This window comes from Pleurodeles waltl, chromosome 7, assembly GCF_031143425.1.
Source record: "Pleurodeles waltl isolate 20211129_DDA chromosome 7, aPleWal1.hap1.20221129, whole genome shotgun sequence".
NCBI classification, from domain to species: domain Eukaryota; kingdom Metazoa; phylum Chordata; class Amphibia; order Caudata; family Salamandridae; genus Pleurodeles; species Pleurodeles waltl.
In genome coordinates, this window is record NC_090446.1 from 1,121,690,343 (window position 1) to 1,121,708,740 (window position 18,398).

Consider the following 18,398-nt stretch of genomic DNA (forward strand, 5'->3'; position numbering starts at 1 on the left):
AATACGACACATATTCTACATGTTTGTCGCTCCCACTCAGGTATAAAAGAAGTTCAAATCACCTTTAAAGAGTCCCCAGCTGTGGTGATTAAAGTTTGAAATGGCTGAATTTAAGGGAACTAGTTAATCCATCATGCTTCAGTCTCACTGTTCTTACGAGTGAAGGACCTGGTGTGGCAGACTCCTACGATATAATTTGGCCATCTTGTTTGTTCACAATATATGCACTCTTAAGGGAACAACAGGTAGTACTAACAAAGTATTACAATCTGCGCCAAATGTATGCTCTAGGTTTGGAAAATTAGAGTTGGGCAAGGCTAAAACTAAAAGTCTGCCTTGGCCCTTAGTTGGCATGGCAAATTTTCAAAATAGAGAGAGGACAAGCATCCCAGGCAGTGTCCCAATATCTCTCTAATGTCCTTGTTGAAACCAAAGGTTGTTAAACAGGACATACAATCTACATCAACTAAAAGCAGACAAGTAAAGCTGCCTTTCACAGGTGTCCCATCAACTTCTCAGTCTAACAACACCCCGGGTGTTTTGAAAAATCTATTTAACTGCCATCATTGAAACACCACCCTGCCCTCCCTAAACTCAGTTTGGTTTCTAAGACTAGGGGCCCAGCGATAGTAGCATAAAATAGGGTGCACTGTCTTCCCATCTGCTGCACTTTTTTCGAAAAATACTTCTTTATCAACATAGCAGTTTCACATGGTATTTTTAATTATTCAACAGTTTATACATTCAAGTGGTGAAATAAGTACATGTTTTAATGCTAAATGGAAGACTTCCTGCGAGTGCTATCCAAAGGAGGACATAAAAAATGTCTAGCCAGAAAGGTGGGTTGAAATCCCATTCTCCAGACTGGGCCCAAGAGTAGGATATGTAGGCAAATGTTTTTGAGTTCCAGCACTTGTGTTTTGAAGGTAGATTGATGTTCCATAGCTGCAAAGTCTATGTAAAGCAAGGGTTGAATTGTGTGGTTTGTGCTTTGAAAATGTAAAAGTCAAGAGCTGAATGTACAGAGTTTCACCCCAGATGGGACTTGAACCCACAATCCCTTGCTTTAGAGGCCAGTGCCTTATCCATTAGGCCACTGGGGCCATGTTCTTACTGCTCTCCCCGTCTTCCAAATACAAGATCCACTCACTATCATGTGGTCTCTACCGCAGTTTAAGTCTATGGAATCACTTATACAATACATTCACAACAAGCAATCCATGGATAACTCCCCTCTCTTTAAAGTCCTTACAACTATTCAAATATCTAATATACCCTCACCTGGAAGAACAACACAATGCGGACGCTAAACTCTCCTAACTTCACTTCACATGTCACAACAAAATGGCCACTGCTCAAGCCAGCAGGAAACATCAAGGCAGCTCAAGGAATACAACTGCACTTGCAGTTCTAACAACATCAACCCAAACTAGCATTTCCTTCTTCTGATATACATATTTATAGAGAGATTTTTAATGATCGGTGCTTAGCAGAAAGGAGATACTTATGGCAAAAGGTTTACTTTTTGCACACTGTAGATCATTACTGGAAAGATAGACTCTATCTGCATATTTACACATCATTTTTAATATGACTCAGTAATGTCATGCCTTTTTTGAACAAATTATTACATGGTTTGTGAGAACGTCTAATTCAGCACTACAGCTTCTGCTTTCATTCTCCATGCCTGAAAACATAATCTTCCATATGAAACAACAAAAGACTAGGAATTTTTTGTTTTTTTTTGAGTGATGGCATTGAAATGTGCAGTAAGAAATAAAGTACCTTTGTCATACATAAAAAGGATAACACAAGTCACCTCTGAGTTCATTCACCCCACAGAGGAATTCTGTCTTCACCCACTTTCCTCTATGTGATCACTAAGCTACTCCACAACTTGCAATACCTTTACAACATACGACAGGGTGTGTTTTATCCCACACATCCATTCAAACATATATCTTTTCTGCTCAGACATAAAACAAGCACATTTCTCCATTCCTATCCTAGCAGTGGAGAAAATGCTCTGCTGCGGTACTTGAACAGGTGGCGGAGTAAAGTTTGTTGGATTTGGTTATTTTATCAGCACGCTTCAGTGCTAATGTTGTTAAGAAGGAAGACCCTTAGGAAACTAGATAAACATCTCCAAAATACATCTTCTTCCACCCCAGAAAGAACTCAAACCCACAATCCCTTTGTGAGTATTTGACTGCCTTAGAATTAGGCCAACGGGGTTGCACAGGAGTGCTGTTAACCAATAGCTACAAACACTTTCTAAAAATACGACACATATTCTACATGTTTGTCGCTCCCACTCAGGTATAAAAGAAGTTCATATCACCTTTAAAGAGTCCCCAGCTGTGGTGATTAAAGTTTGAAATGGCTGCATTTAAGGGAACTAGTTAATCCATCATGCTTCAGTCTCACTGTTCTTACGAGTGAAGGACCTGGTGTGGCAGGCTCCTACGATACAATTTGGCCATCTTGTTTGTTCACAATATATGCACTCTTAAGGGAACAACAGGTAGTACTAACAAAGTATTACAATCTGCGCCAAATGTATGCTCTAGGTTTGGAAAATTAGAGTTGGGCAAGGCTAAAACTAAACGTCTGCCTTGGCCCTTAGTTGGCATGGCAAATTTTCAAAATAGAGAGAGGACAAGCATCCCAGGCAGTGTCCCAATATCTCTATAATGTCCTTGTTGAAACCAAAGGTTGTTAAACAGGACATACAATCTACATCAACTAAAAGCAGACAAGTAAAGCTGCCTTTCACGGGTGTCCCATCAACTTCTCAGTCTAACAACACCCCGGGTGTTTTGAAAAATCTATTTAACTGCCATCATTGAAACACCACCCAGCCCTCCCTAAACTCAGTTTGGTTTCTAAGACTAGGGGCCCAGCGATAGTAGCATAAAATAGGGTGCACTGTCTTCCCATCTGCTGCACTTTTTTCGAAAAATACTTCCTTATCAACATAGCAGTTTCACACGGTATTTTTAATTATTCAACAGTTTATACATTCAAGTGGTGAAATAAGTACATGTTTTAATGCTAAATGGGAGACTGCCTGCGAGTGCTATCCAAAGGAGGACATAAAAAATGTCTAGCCAGAAAGGTGGGTTGAAATCCCATTCTCCAGACTGGGCCCAAGAGTAGGATATGTAGGCAAATGTTTTTGAGTTCCAGCACTTGTGTTTTGAAGGTAGATTGATGTTCCATAGCTGCAAAGTCTATGTAAAGCAAGGACTGAATTGTGTGGTTTGTGCTTTGAAAATGTAAAAGTCAAGAGCTGAATGTACAGAGTTTCACCCCAGATGGGACTTGAACCCACAATCCCTGGCGTAGGAGGCCAGTGCCTTATCCATTAGGCCACTTGGGCCATGTTGTTACTGCTCTCCCCTGTCTTCCAAATACAAGATCCACTCCCTATCATGTGGTCTCTACCGCAGTTTAAGTCTATGGAATCACTTATACAATACATTCACAACAAGCAATCCATGGATAACTCCCCTCTCTTTAAAGTCCTTACAACTATTCATATATCTAATATACCCTCACCTGGAAGAACAACACAATGCGGACGCTAAACTCTCCTAACTTCACTTCACATGTCACAACAAAATGCCCACTGCTCGAGCCAGCAGGAAACATCAAGGCAGCTCAAGGAATACAACTGCACTTGCAGTTCTAACAACATCAACCCGAACTAGCATTTCCTTCTTCTGATATACATATTTATAGAGAGATTTTTAAAAATCGGTGCATAGCAGAAAGGAGATACTTATGGCAAAAGGTTTACTTTTTGCACATTGTAGATCCTTACTGGAAAGATAGACTCTATCTGCATATTTACACATCATTTTTAATATGACTCAGAAATGTCATGCCTTTTTTTGAACAAATTATTACATGGTTTGTGAGAACGTCTAATTCAGCACTACAGCTTCTGCTTTCATTCTCCATGCCTGAAAACATAATCTTCCATATGAAACAACAAAAGACTAGGAATTTTTTGTTTTTTTTGAGTGATGGCATTGAAATGTGCAGTAAGAAATAAAGTACCTTTGTCATACATAAAAAGGATAACACAAGTCACCTCCGAGTTCATTCACCCCACAGAGGAATTCTGTCTTCACCCACTTTCCTCTATGTGATCACTAAGCTACTCCACAACTTGCAATACCTTTACAACATACGACAGGGTGTGTTTTATCCCACACATCCATTCAAACATATATCTTTTCTGCTCAGACATAAAACAAGCACATTTCTCCATTCCTATCCTAGCAGTGGAGAAAATGCTCTGCTGCGGTACTTGAACAAGTGGCGGAGTAAAGTTTGTTGGAATTGGTTATTTTATCAGCACGCTTCAGTGCTAATGTTGTTAAGAAGGAAGACCCTTAGGAAACTAGATAAACATCTCCAAAATACATCTTCTTCCACCCCAGAAAGAACTCAAACCCACAATCCCTTTGTGAGTATTTGACTGCCTTAGAATTAGGCCAACGGGGTTGCACAGGAGTGCTGTTAACCAATAGCTAGAAACACTTTCTAAAAATACGACACATATTCTACATGTTTGTCGCTCCCACTCAGGTATAAAAGAAGTTCTTATCACCTTTAAAGAGTCCCCAGCTGTGGTGATTAAAGTTTGAAATGGCTGAATTTAAGGGAACTAGTTAATCCATCATGCTTCAGTCCCACTGTTCTTACGAGTGAAGGACCTGGTGTGGCAGACTCCTACGATATAATTTGGCCATCTTGTTGGTTCACAATATATGGGAACAACAGGTAGTACTAACAAAGTATTACAATCTGCGCCAAATGTATGCTCTAGGTTTGGAAAATTAGAGTTGGGCAAGGCTAAAATTAAACGTCTGCCTTGGCCCTTAGTTGGCATGGCAAATTTTCAAAATAGATAGAGGATAAGCATCCCAGGCAGTGTCACAATATCTCTCTAATGTCCTTGTTGAAACCAAAGGTTGTTAAACAGGACATACAATCTACATCCACTAAAAGCAGACAAGTAAAGCTGCCTTTCACAGGTGTCCCATCAACTTCTCAGTCTAACAACACCCCGGGTGTTTTGAAAAATCTATTTAACTGCCATCATTGAAACACCACCCTGCCCTCCCTAAACTCAGTTTGGTTTCTAAGACTAGTGGCCCAGCGATAGTAGCATAAAATAGGGTGCACTGTCTTCCCATCTGCTGCACTTTTTTCGAAAAATACTTTTTGATCAACATAGCAGTTTCACATGGTATTTTTAATTATTCAACAGTTTATACATTCAAGTGGTGAAATAAGTACATGTTTTAATGCTAAATGGGAGACTGCCTGCGAGTGCTATCCAAAGGAGGACATAAAAAATGTCTAGCCAGAAAGGTGGGTTGAAATCCCATTCTCCAGACTGGGCCCAAGAGTAGGATATGTAGGCAAATGTTTTTGAGTTCCAGCACTTGTGTTTTGAAGGTAGATTGATGTTCCATAGCTGCAAAGTCTATGTAAAGCAAGGGCTGAATTGTGTGGTTTGTGCTTTGAAAATGTAAAAGTCAAGAGCTGAATGTACAGAGTTTCACCCCAGATGGGACTTGAACCCACAATCCCTGGCATAGGAGGCCAGTGCCTTATCCATTAGGCCACTGGGGCCATGGTGATACTGCTCTCCCCTGTCTTCCAAATACAAGATCCACTCCCTATCATGTGGTCTCTACCGCAGTTTAAGTCTATGGAATCACTTATACAATACATTCACAACAAGCAATCCATGGATAACTCCCCTCTCTTTAAAGTCCTTACAACTATTCATATATCTAATATACCCTCACCTGGAAGAACAACACAATGCGGACGCTAAACTCTCCTAACTTCACTTCACATGTCACAACAAAATGCCCACTGCTCGAGCCAGCAGGAAACATCAAGGCAGCTCAAGGAATACAACTGCACTTGCAGTTCTAACAACATCAACCCGAACTAGCATTTCCTTCTTCTGATATACATATTTATAGAGAGATTTTTAAAAATCGGTGCATAGCAGAAAGGAGATACTTATGGCAAAAGGTTTACTTTTTGCACATTGTAGATCCTTACTGGAAAGATAGACTCTATCTGCATATTTACACATCATTTTTAATATGTCTCAGAAATGTCATGCCTTTTTTTGAACAAATTATTACATGGTTTGTGAGAACGTCTAATTCAGCACTACAGCTTCTGCTTTCATTCTCCATGCCTGAAAACATAATCTTCCATATGAAACAACAAAAGACTAGGAATTTTTTGTTTTTTTTGAGTGATGGCATTGAAATGTGCAGTAAGAAATAAAGTACCTTTGTCATACATAAAAAGGATAACACAAGTCACCTCCGAGTTCATTCACCCCACAGAGGAATTCTGTCATCACCCACTTTCCTCTATGTGATCACTAAGCTACTCCACAACTTGCAATACCTTTACAACATACGACAGGGTGTGTTTTATCCCACACATCCATTCAAACATATATCTTTTCTGCTCAGACATAAAACAAGCACATTTCTCCATTCCTATCCTAGCAGTGGAGAAAATGCTCTGCTGTGGTACTTGAACAGGTGGCGGAGTAAAGTTTGTTGGAATTGGTTATTTTATCAGCACGCTTCAGTGCTAATGTTGTTAAGAAGGGAGACCCTTAGGAAACTAGATAAACATCTCCAAAATACATCTTCTTCCACCCCAGAAAGAACTCAAACCCACAATCCCTTTGTGAGTATTTGACTGCCTTACCCATTAGGCCAACGGGGTTGCACAGGAGTGCTGTTAACCAATAGCTACAAACACTTTCTAAAAATACGACACATATTCTACATGTTTGTCGCTCCCACTCAGGTATAAAAGAAGTTCATATCACCTTTAAAGAGTCCCCAGCTGTGGTGATTAAAGTTTGAAATGGTTGCATTTAAGGGAACTAGTTAATCCATCATGCTTCAGTCACACTGTTCTTACGAGTGAAGGACCTGGTGTGGCAGACTCCTACGATATAATTTGGCCATCTTGTTTGTTCACAATATATGCACTCTTAAGGGAACAACAGGTAGTACTAACAAAGTATTACAATCTGCGCCAAATGTATGCTCTAGGTTTGGAAAATTAGAGTTGGGCAAGGCTAAAACTAAACGTCTGCCTTGGCCCTTAGTTGGCATGGCAAATTTTCAAAATAGAGAGAGGACAAGCATCCCAGGCAGTGTCCCAATATCTCTCTAATGTCCTTGTTGAAACCAAAGGTTGTTAAATAGGACATACAATCTACATCAACTAAAAGCAGGCAAGTAAAGCTGCCTTTCACAGGTGTCCCATCAACTTCTCAGTCTAACAACACCCCGGGTGTTTTGAAAAATCTATTTGACTGCCATCATTGAAACACCACCCTGCCCTCCCTAAACTCAGTTTGGTTTCTAAGACTAGGGGCCCAGCGATAGTAGCATAAAATAGGGTGCACTGTCTTCCCATCTGCTGCACTTTGTTCGAGAAATACTTCTTTATCAACATAGCAGTTTCACATGGTATTTTCAATTATTCAACAGTTTATACATTCAAGTGGTGAAATAAGTACATGTTTTAATGCTAAATGGGAGACTGCCTGCGAGTGCTATCCAAAGGAGGACATAAAAAATGTCAAGCCAGAAAGGTGGGTTGAAATCCCATTCTCCAGACTGGGCCCAAGAGCAGGATATGTAGGCAAATGTTTTTGAGTTCCAGCACTTGTGTTTTGAAGGTAGATTGATGTTCCATAGCTGCAAAGTGTATGTAAAGCAAGGGCTGAATTGTGTGGTTTGTGCTTTGAAAATGTAAAAGTCAAGAGCTGAATGTACAGAGTTACACCCCAGATGGGACTTGAACCCACAATCCCTGGCTTAGGAGGCCAGTGCCTTATCCATTAGGCCACTGGGGCCACATTGATACTGCTCTCCCCTGTCCTCCAAATACAAGTTCCACTCCCTATCATGTGGTCTCTACCACAGTTTAAGTCGATGGAATCACTTATACAATACATTCACAACAAGCAATCCATGGATAACTCCCCTCTCTTTAAAGTCCTTACAACTATTCAAATATCTAATATACCCTCACCTGGAAGAACAACACAATGCAGACGCTAAACTCTCCTAACTTCACTTCACATGTCACAACAAAATGTCCCAGGCGGACGGGGTGTTGCCGAGGATGAGGACTTCAGTTTTTTCAGAGTTCAGCTTTAGGCGGCTGAGCCTCATCCAATCTGCGACGTCCTTCATACCCTCTTGTAGGTTGGTCTTGGCGCTGGCGGGGTCCTTGGTGAGGGAGAGTATAAGTTGGGTGTCGTCGGCGTAGGAGGTGATGATGATGTCGTGCTTGCGTACGATGTTAGCGAGGGGGCTCATGTAGACATTGAAGAGTGTCGGGCTGAGTGATGAGCCTTGAGGTACGCCGCAGATGATCTCAGTGGGTTCTGAGCGAAACGGAGGGAGGTAGACTCTTTGGGAGCGGTTTACGAGGAAGGAGGCGATCCATTCCAGGGCCTGGTCTTGGATCCCGGTGTAGCGGAGGCGGGTGATTAGGGTACGGTGACAGACGGTGTCAAAGGCAGCCGAGAGGTCAAGAAGAATGAGGGCGACTGTTTCACCGTTGTCCATCAGGGTTCTGATGTCGTCTGTGACTGAGATGAGGGCGGTTTCAGTGCTGTGGTTGGTTCGGAATCCGGTCTGTGAGGGGTCGAGCAGGTTGTTGTCTTCCAGGAAGGTGGTCAGCTGTTTGTTGACGGTCTTCTCTAATACTTTGGCTGGGAAAGGCAGAAGGGAGATGGGGCGGAACCCACAACCCCTGGCTTAGGAGGCCAGTGCCTTATCCATTAGGCCACTGGGGCCATGTTGATACTGCTCTCCCCTGTCTTCCAAATACAAGATCCACTCCCTATCATGTGGTCTCTACCGCAGTTTAAGTCTATGGAATCACTTATACAATACATTCACAACAAGCAATCCATGGATAACTCCCCTCTCTTTAAATTCCTTACAACTATTCAAATATCTAATATACCCTCACCTGGAAGAACAACACAATGCGGACGCTAAACTCTCCTAACTTCACTTCACATGTCACAACAAAATGCCCACTGCTCGAGCCAGCAGGAAACATCAAGGCAGCTCAAGGAATACAACTGCATTTGCAGTTCTAACAACATCAACCCGAACTAGCATCTCCTTCTTCTGATATACATATGTATAGAGAGATTTTTAATGATCGGTGCTTAGCAGAAAGGAGATACTTATGGCAAAAGGTTTACTTTTTGCACACTGTGTATCATTACTGGAAAGATAGACTCTATCTGCATATTTACACATAATTTTTAATATGACTCAGAAATGTCATGCCTTTTTTTGAACAAATTATTACATGGTTTGTGAGAATGTCTAATTCAGCACTACAGCTTCTGCTTTCATTCTCCATCCCTGAAAACATAATTTTCCATATGAAACAACAAAAGACTAGGAATTTTTTGTTTTTTTTGAGTGATGGCATTGAAATGTGCAGTAAGAAATAAAGTACCTTTGTCATACATAAAAAGGATAACACAAGTCACCTCCGAGTTCATTCACCCCACAGAGGAATTCTGTCATCACCCACTTTCCTCTATGTGATCACTAAGCTACTCCACAACTTGCAATACCTTTACAACATACGACAGGGTGTGTTTTATCCCACACATCCATTCAAACATATATCTTTTCTGCTCAGACATAAAACAAGCACATTTCTCCATTCCTATCCTAGCAGTGGAGAAAATGCTCTGCTGTGGTACTTGAACAGGTGGCGGAGTAAAGTTTGTTGGAATTGGTTATTTTATCAGCACGCTTCAGTGCTAATGTTGTTAAGAAGGGAGACCCTTAGGAAACTAGATAAACATCTCCAAAATACATCTTCTTCCACCCCAGAAAGAACTCAAACCCACAATCCCTTTGTGAGTATTTGACTGCCTTACCCATTAGGCCAACGGGGTTGCACAGGAGTGCTGTTAACCAATAGCTACAAACACTTTCTAAAAATACGACACATATTCTACATGTTTGTCGCTCCCACTCAGGTATAAAAGAAGTTCATATCACCTTTAAAGAGTCCCCAGCTGTGGTGATTAAAGTTTGAAATGGTTGCATTTAAGGGAACTAGTTAATCCATCATGCTTCAGTCCCACTGTTCTTACGAGTGAAGGACCTGGTGTGGCAGACTCCTACGATATAATTTGGCCATCTTGTTTGTTCACAATATATGCACTCTTAAGTGAACAACAGGTAGTACTAACAAAGTATTACAATCTGCGCCAAATGTATGCTCTAGGTTTGGAAAATTAGAGTTGGGCAAGTCTAAAACTAAACGTCTGCCTTGGCCCTTAGTTGGCATGGCAAATTTTCAAAATAGAGAGAGGACAAGCATCCCAGGCAGTGTCCCAATATCTCTCTAATGTCCTTGTTGAAACCAAAGGTTGTTAAATAGGACATACAATCTACATCAACTAAAAGCAGGCAAGTAAAGCTGCCTTTCACAGGTGTCCCATCAACTTCTCAGTCTAACAACACCCCGGGTGTTTTGAAAAATCTATTTGACTGCCATCATTGAAACACCACCCTGCCCTCCCTAAACTCAGTTTGGTTTCTAAGACTAGGGGCCCAGCGATAGTAGCATAAAATAGGGTGCACTGTCTTCCCATCTGCTGCACTTTGTTCGAGAAATACTTCTTTATCAACATAGCAGTTTCACATGGTATTTTCAATTATTCAACAGTTTATACATTCAAGTGGTGAAATAAGTACATGTTTTAATGCTAAATGGGAGACTGCCTGCGAGTGCTATCCAAAGGAGGACATAAAAAATGTCAAGCCAGAAAGGTGGGTTGAAATCCCATTCTCCAGACTGGGCCCAAGAGCAGGATATGTAGGCAAATGTTTTTGAGTTCCAGCACTTGTGTTTTGAAGGTAGATTGATGTTCCATAGCTGCAAAGTCTATGTAAAGCAAGGGCTGAATTGTGTGGTTTGTGCTTTGAAAATGTAAAAGTCAAGAGCTGAATGTACAGAGTTACACCCCAGATGGGACTTGAACCCACAATCCCTGGCTTAGGAGGCCAGTGCCTTATCCATTAGGCCACTGGGGCCACATTGATACTGCTCTCCCCTGTCCTCCAAATACAAGTTCCACTCCCTATCATGTGGTCTCTACCACAGTTTAAGTCGATGGAATCACTTATACAATACATTCACAACAAGCAATCCATGGATAACTCCCCTCTCTTTAAAGTCCTTACAACTATTCAAATATCTAATATACCCTCACCTGGAAGAACAACACAATGCAGACGCTAAACTCTCCTAACTTCACTTCACATGTCACAACAAAATGCCCACTGCTCGAGCCAGCAGGAAACATCAAGGCAGCTCAAGGAATACAACTGAACTTGCAGTTCTAACAACATCAACCCAAACTAGCATTTCCTTCTTCTGATATACATATTTATAGAGAGATTTTTAATGATCGGTGCTTAGCAGAAAGGAGATACTTATGGCAAAAGGTTTACTTTTTGCACACTGTAGATCATTACTGGAAAGATAGACTCTATCTGCATATTTACACATCATTTTTAATATGACTCAGAAATGTCATGCCTTTTTTTGAACAAATTATTACATGGTTTGTGAGAACATCTAATTCAGCACTACAGCTTCTGCTTTCATTCTCCATGCCTGAAAACATAATCTTCCATATGAAACAACAAAAGACTAGGATTTTTTTTTTTTTTTTTGAGTGATGGCATTGAAATGTGCAGTAAGAAATAAAGTACCTTTGTCATACATAAAAAGGATAACACAAGTCACCTCCGAGTTCATTCACCCCACAGAGGAATTCTGTCTTCACCCACTTTCCTCTATGTGATCACTAAGCTACTCCACAACTTGCAATACCTTTACAACATACGACAGGGTGTGTTTTATCCCACACATCCATTCAAACATATATCTTTTCTGCTCAGACATAAAACAAGCACATTTCTCCATTCCTATCCTAGCAGTGGAGAAAATGCTCTGCTGTGGTACTTGAACAGGTGGCGGAGTAAAGTTTGTTGGAATTGGTTATTTTATCAGCACGCTTCAATGCTAATGTTGTTAAGAAGGAAGACCCTTAGGAAACTAGATAAACATCTCCAAAATACATCTTCTTCCACCCCAGAAAGAACTCAAACCCACAATCCCTTTGTGAGTATTTGACTGCCTTAGAATTAGGCCAACGGGGTTGCACAGGAGTGCTGTTAACCAATAGCTACAAACACTTTCTAAAAATACGACACATATTCTACATGTTTGTCGCTCCCACTCAGGTATAAAAGAAGTTCATATCACCTTTAAAGAGTCCCCAGCTGTGGTGATTAAAGTTTGAAATGGCTGCATTTAAGGGAACTAGTTAATCCATCATGCTTCAGTCCCACTGTTCTTACGAGTGAAGGACCTGGTGTGGCAGACTCCTACGATATAATTTGGCCATCTTGTTTGTTCACAATATATGCACTCTTAAGGGAACAACAGGTACTACTAACAAAGTATTAAAATCTGCGCCAAATGTATGCTCTAGGTTTGGAAAATTAGATTTGGGCAAGGCTAAAACTAAACGTCTGCCTTGGCCCTTAGTTGGCATGGCAAATTTTCAAAATAGAGAGAGGACAAGCATCCCAGGCAGTGTCCCAATATCTCTCTAATGTCCTTGTTGAAACCAAAGGTTGTTAAACAGGACATACAATCTACATCAACTAAAAGTAGGCAAGTAAAGCTGCCTTTCACAGGTGTCCCATCAACTTCTCAGTCTAACAACACCCCGGGTGTTTTGAAAAATCTATTTAACTGCCATCATTGAAACACCACCCTGCCCTCCCTAAACTCAGTTTGGTTTCTAAGACTAGGGGCCCAGCGATAGTAGCATAAAATAGGGTGCACTGTCTTCCCATCTGCTGCACTTTTTTCGAGAAATACTTCTTTATCAACATAGCAGTTTCACATGGTATTTTTAATTATTCAACAGTTTATACATTCAAGTGGTGAAATAAGTACATGTTTTAATGCTAAATGGGAGACTGCCTGCGAGTGCTATCCAAAGGAGGACATAAAAAATGTCTAGCCAGAAAGGTGGGTTAAAATCCCATTCTCCAGACTGGGCCCAAGAGCAGGATATGTAGGCAAATGTTTTTGAGTTCCAGCACTTGTGTTTTGAAGGTAGATTGATGTTCCATAGCTGCAAAGTCTGCGTAAAGCAAGGGCTGAATAGTGTGGTTTGTGCTTTTAAAATGTAAAAGTCAAGAGCTGAATGTACAGAGTTTCACCCCGGATGGGACTTGAACCCACAACCCCTGGCTTAGGAAGCCAGTGCCTTATCCATTAGGCCACTGGGGCCATGTTGATACTGCTCTCCCCTGTCTTCCAAATACAAGATCCACTCCCTATCATGTGTCTCTACCGCAGTTTAAGTCTATGGAATCACTTATACAATACATTCACAACAAGCAATCCATGGATAACTCCCCTCTCTTTAAAGTCCTTACAACTATTCAAATATCTAATATACCCTCACCTGGAAGAACAACACAATGCGGACGCTAAACTCTCCTAACTTCACTTCACATGTCACAACAAAATGCCCACTGCTCGAGCCAGCAGGAAACATCAAGGCAGCTCAAGGAATACAACTGCATTTGCAGTTCTAACAACATCAACCCGAACTAGCATCTCCTTCTTCTGATATACATATGTATAGAGAGATTTTTAATGATCGGTGCTTAGCAGAAAGGAGATACGTATGGCAAAAGGTTTACTTTTTGCACACTGTGTATCATTACTGGAAAGATAGACTCTATCAGCATATTTACACATAATTTTTAATATGACTCAGAAATGTCATGCCTTTTTTTGAACAAATTATTACATGGTTTGTGAGAATGTCTAATTCAGCACTACAGCTTCTGCTTTCATTCTCCATACCTGAAAACATAATTTTCCATATGAAACAACAAAAGACTAGGAATTATTTGTTTTTTTTGAGTGATGGCATTGAAATGTGCAGTAAGAAATAAAGTACCTTTGTCATACATAAAAAGGATAACACAAGTCACCTCCGAGTTCATTCACCCCACAGAGGAATTCTGTCATCACCCACTTTCCTCTATGTGATCACTAAGCTACTCCACAACTTGCAATACCTTTACAACATACGACAGGGTGTGTTTTATCCCACACATCCATTCAAACATATATCTTTTCTGCTCAGACATAAAACAAGCACATTTCTCCATTCCTATCCTAGCAGTGGAGAAAATGCTCTGCTGTGGTACTTGAACAGGTGGCGGAGTAAAGTTTGTTGGAATTGGTTATTTTATCAGCACGCTTCAGTGCTAATGTTGTTAAGAAGGGAGACCCTTAGGAAACTAGATAAACATCTCCAAAATACATCTTCTTCCACCCCAGAAAGAACTCAAACCCACAATCCCTTTGTGAGTATTTGACTGCCTTACCCATTAGGCCAACGGGGTTTCACAGGAGTGCTGTTAACCAATAGCTACAAACACTTTCTAAAAATACGACACATATTCTACATGTTTGTCGCTCCCACTCAGGTATAAAAGAAGTTCATATCACCTTTAAAGAGTCCCCAGCTGTGGTGATTAAAGTTTGAAATGGTTGCATTTAAGGGAATTAGTTAATCCATCATGCTTCAGTCCCACTGTTCTTACGAGTGAAGGACCTGGTGTGGCAGACTCCTACGATATAATTTGGCCATCTTGTTTGTTCACAATATATGCACTCTTAAGTGAACAACAGGTAGTACTAACAAAGTATTACAATCTGCGCCAAATGTATGCTCTAGGTTTGGAAAATTAGAGTTGGGCAAGTCTAAAACTAAACGTCTGCCTTGGCCCTTAGTTGGCATGGCAAATTTTCAAAATAGAGAGAGGACAAGCATCCCAGGCAGTGTCCCAATATCTCTCTAATGTCCTTGTTGAAACCAAAGGTTGTTAAATAGGACATACAATCTACATCAACTAAAAGCAGGCAAGTAAAGCTGCCTTTCACAGGTGTCCCATCAACTTCTCAGTCTAACAACACCCCGGGTGTTTTGAAAAATCTATTTGACTGCCATCATTGAAACACCACCCTGCCCTCCCTAAACTCAGTTTGGTTTCTAAGACTAGGGGCCCAGCGATAGTAGCATAAAATAGGGTGCACTGTCTTCCCATCTGCTGCACTTTTTTCGAGAAATACTTCTTTATCAACATAGCAGTTTCACATGGTATTTTCAATTATTCAACAGTTTATACATTCAAGTGGTGAAATAAGTACATGTTTTAATGCTAAATGGGAGACTGCCTGCGAGTGCTATCCAAAGGAGGACATAAAAAATGTCTAGCCAGAAAGGTGGGTTGAAATCCCATTCTCCAGACTGGGCCCAAGAGTAGGATATGTAGGCAAATGTTTTTGAGTTCCAGCACTTGTGTTTTGAAGGTAGATTGATGTTCCATAGCTGTAAAGTCTATGTAAAGCAAGGGCTGAATTGTGTGGTTTGTGCTTTGAAAATGTAAAAGTCAAGAGCTGAATGTACAGAGTTTCACCCCAGATGGGACTTGAACCCACAATCCCTGGCTTAGGAGGCCAGTGCCTTATCCATTAGGCCACTGGGGCCCCGTTGATACTGGTCTTCCCTGTGCTCCAAATACAAGATCCACTCCCTATCATGTGGTCTCTACCGCAGTTTAAGTCTATGGAATCACTTATACAATACATTCACAACAAGCAATCCATGGATAACTCCCCTCTCTTTAAAGTCCTTACAACTATTCAAATATCTAATATACCCTCACCTGGAAGAACAACACAATGCGGACGCTAAACTCTCCTAACTTCACTTCACATGTCACAACAAAATGCCCACTGCTCGAGCCAGCAGGAAACATCAAGGCAGCTCAAGGAATACAACTGCACTTGCAGTTCTAACAACATCAACCCAAACTAGCATTTCCTTCTTCTGATATACATATTTATAGAGAGATTTTTAATGATCGGTGCTTAGCAGAAAGGAGATACTTATGGCAAAAGGTTTACTTTTTGCACACTGTAGATCATTACTGGAAAGATAGACTCTATCTGCATATTTACACATCAGTTTTAATATGACTCAGAAATGTCATGCCTTTTTTTGAACAAATTATTACATGGTTTGTGAGAACGTCTAATTCAGCACTACAGCTTCTGCTTTCATTCTCCATGCCTGAAAACATAATCTTCCATATGAAACAACAAAAGACTAGGAATTTTTTGTTTTTTTTGAGTGATGGCATTGAAATGTGCAGTAAGAAATAAAGTACCTTTGTCATACATAAAAAGGATAACGCAAGTCACCTCCGAGTTCATTCACCCCACAGAGGAATTCTGTCTTCACCCACTTTCCCCTATGTGATCACTAAGCTACTCCACAACTTGCAATACCTTTACAACACACGACAGGGTGTGTTTTATCCCACACATCCATTCAAACATATATCTTTTCTGCTCAGACATAAAACAAGCACATTTCTCCATTCCTATCCTAGCAGTGGAGAAAATGCTCTACTGTGGTACTTGAACAGGTGGCGGAGTAAAGTTTGTTGGAATTGGTTATTTTATCAGCACGCTTCAGTGCTAATGTTGTTAAGAAGGAAGACCCTTAGGAAACTAGATAAACATCTCCAAAATACATCTTCTTCCAACCCAGAAAGAACTCAAACCCACAATCCCTTTGTGAGTATTTGACTGCCTTACCCATTAGGCCAACGGGGTTGCACAGGAGTGCTGTTAACCAATAGCTACAAACACTTTCTAAAAATACGACACATATTCTACATGTTTGTCGCTCCCACTCAGGTATAAAAGAAGTTCATATCACCTTTAAAGAGTCCCCAGCTGTGGTGATTAAAGTTTGAAATGGCTGCATTTAAGGGAACTAGTTAATCCATCATGCTTCAGTCCCACTGTTCTTACGAGTGAAGGACCTGGTGTGGTAGACTCCTACGATATAATTTGGCCATCTTGTTTGTTCACAATATATGCACTCTTAAGGGAACAACAGGTAGTACTAACAAAGTATTACAATCTGCGCCAAATGTATGCTCTAGGTTTGGAAAATTAGAGTTGGGCAAGTCTAAAACTAAACGTCTGCCTTGGCCCTTAGTTGGCATGACAAATGTTCAAAATAGAGAGAGGACAAGCATCCCAGGCAGTGTCCCAATATCTCTCTAATGTCCTTGTTGAAACCAAAGGTTGTTAAACAGGACATACAATCTACATCAACTAAAAGCAGGCAAGTAAAGCTGCCTTTCACAGGTGTCCCATCAACTTCTCAGTCTAACAACACCCCGGGTGTTTTGAAAAATCTATTTAACTGCCATCATTGAAACACCACCCTGCCCTCCCTAAACTCAGTTTGGTTTCTAAGACTAGGGGCCCAGCGATAGTAGCATAAAATAGGGTGCACTGTCTTCCCATCTGCTGCACTTTTTTCGAGAAATACTTCTTTATCAACATAGCAGTTTCACATGGTATTTTTAATTATTCAACAGTTTATACATTCAAGTGGTGAAATAAGTACATGTTTTAATGCTAAATGGGAGACTGCCTGCGAGTGCTATCCAAAGGAGGACATAAAAAATGTCTAGCCAGAAAGGTGGGTTGAAATCCCATTCTCCAGACTGGGCCCAAGAGTAGGATATGTAGGCAAATGTTTTTGAGTTCCAGCACTTGTGTTTTGAAGGTAGATTGATGTTCCATAGCTGCAAAGTCTTTGTAAAGCAAGGGCTGAATTGTGTGGTTTGTGCTTTGAAAATGTAAAAGTCAAGAGCTGAATGTACAGAGTTTCACCCCAGATGGGATTTGAACCAGCAATTACTGGCTTAGGAGGCCAGTGCTTTATCCCTTAGGCCACTGGAGCCATGTTAATACTGCTCTCCCCTGTCCTCCAAATACAAGATCCACTCCCTATCATGTGGTCTCTACCGCAGTTTAAGTCTATGGAATCACTTATACAATACATTCACAACAAGCAATCCATGGATAACTCCCCTCTCTTTAAAGTCCTTACAACTATTCAAATATCTAATATACCCTCACCTGGAAGAACAACACAATGCGGACGCTAAACTCTCCTAACTTCACTTCACATGTCACAACAAAATGCCCACTGCTCGAGCCAGCAGGAAACATCAAGGCAGATCAAGGAATACAACTGCACTTGCAGTTCTAACAACATCAACCCGAACTAGCATTTCCTTCTTCTGATATACATATTTATAGAGAGATTTTTAATGATCGGTGCTTAGCAG

The 18,398-nt window shown here is 40.8% G+C and overlaps 6 non-coding genes across 6 annotated transcripts; all 6 read right to left on the minus strand.

The window, feature by feature from the left end:
- Window positions 1-3,309: 3,309 nt before the first annotated feature.
- TRNAR-CCU (transfer RNA arginine (anticodon CCU)) lies at window positions 3,310-3,382 on the minus strand. Its single transcript has one exon. It is a non-coding gene; the product is annotated as a tRNA-Arg (tRNA).
- A 2,197-nt stretch (window positions 3,383-5,579) lies between these two features.
- TRNAR-CCU (transfer RNA arginine (anticodon CCU)) lies at window positions 5,580-5,652 on the minus strand. Its single transcript has one exon. It is a non-coding gene; the product is annotated as a tRNA-Arg (tRNA).
- Window positions 5,653-7,860: 2,208 nt separating this feature from the next.
- On the minus strand, window positions 7,861-7,933 carry TRNAR-CCU (transfer RNA arginine (anticodon CCU)). The gene has a single exon. It is a non-coding gene; the product is annotated as a tRNA-Arg (tRNA).
- A 3,159-nt stretch (window positions 7,934-11,092) lies between these two features.
- On the minus strand, window positions 11,093-11,165 carry TRNAR-CCU (transfer RNA arginine (anticodon CCU)). The gene has a single exon. It is a non-coding gene; the product is annotated as a tRNA-Arg (tRNA).
- A 2,208-nt stretch (window positions 11,166-13,373) lies between these two features.
- Window positions 13,374-13,446, minus strand: TRNAR-CCU (transfer RNA arginine (anticodon CCU)). The gene has a single exon. It is a non-coding gene; the product is annotated as a tRNA-Arg (tRNA).
- Window positions 13,447-15,653: 2,207 nt separating this feature from the next.
- Window positions 15,654-15,726, minus strand: TRNAR-CCU (transfer RNA arginine (anticodon CCU)). The gene has a single exon. It is a non-coding gene; the product is annotated as a tRNA-Arg (tRNA).
- Between the last annotated feature and the right edge of the window lie 2,672 nt (window positions 15,727-18,398).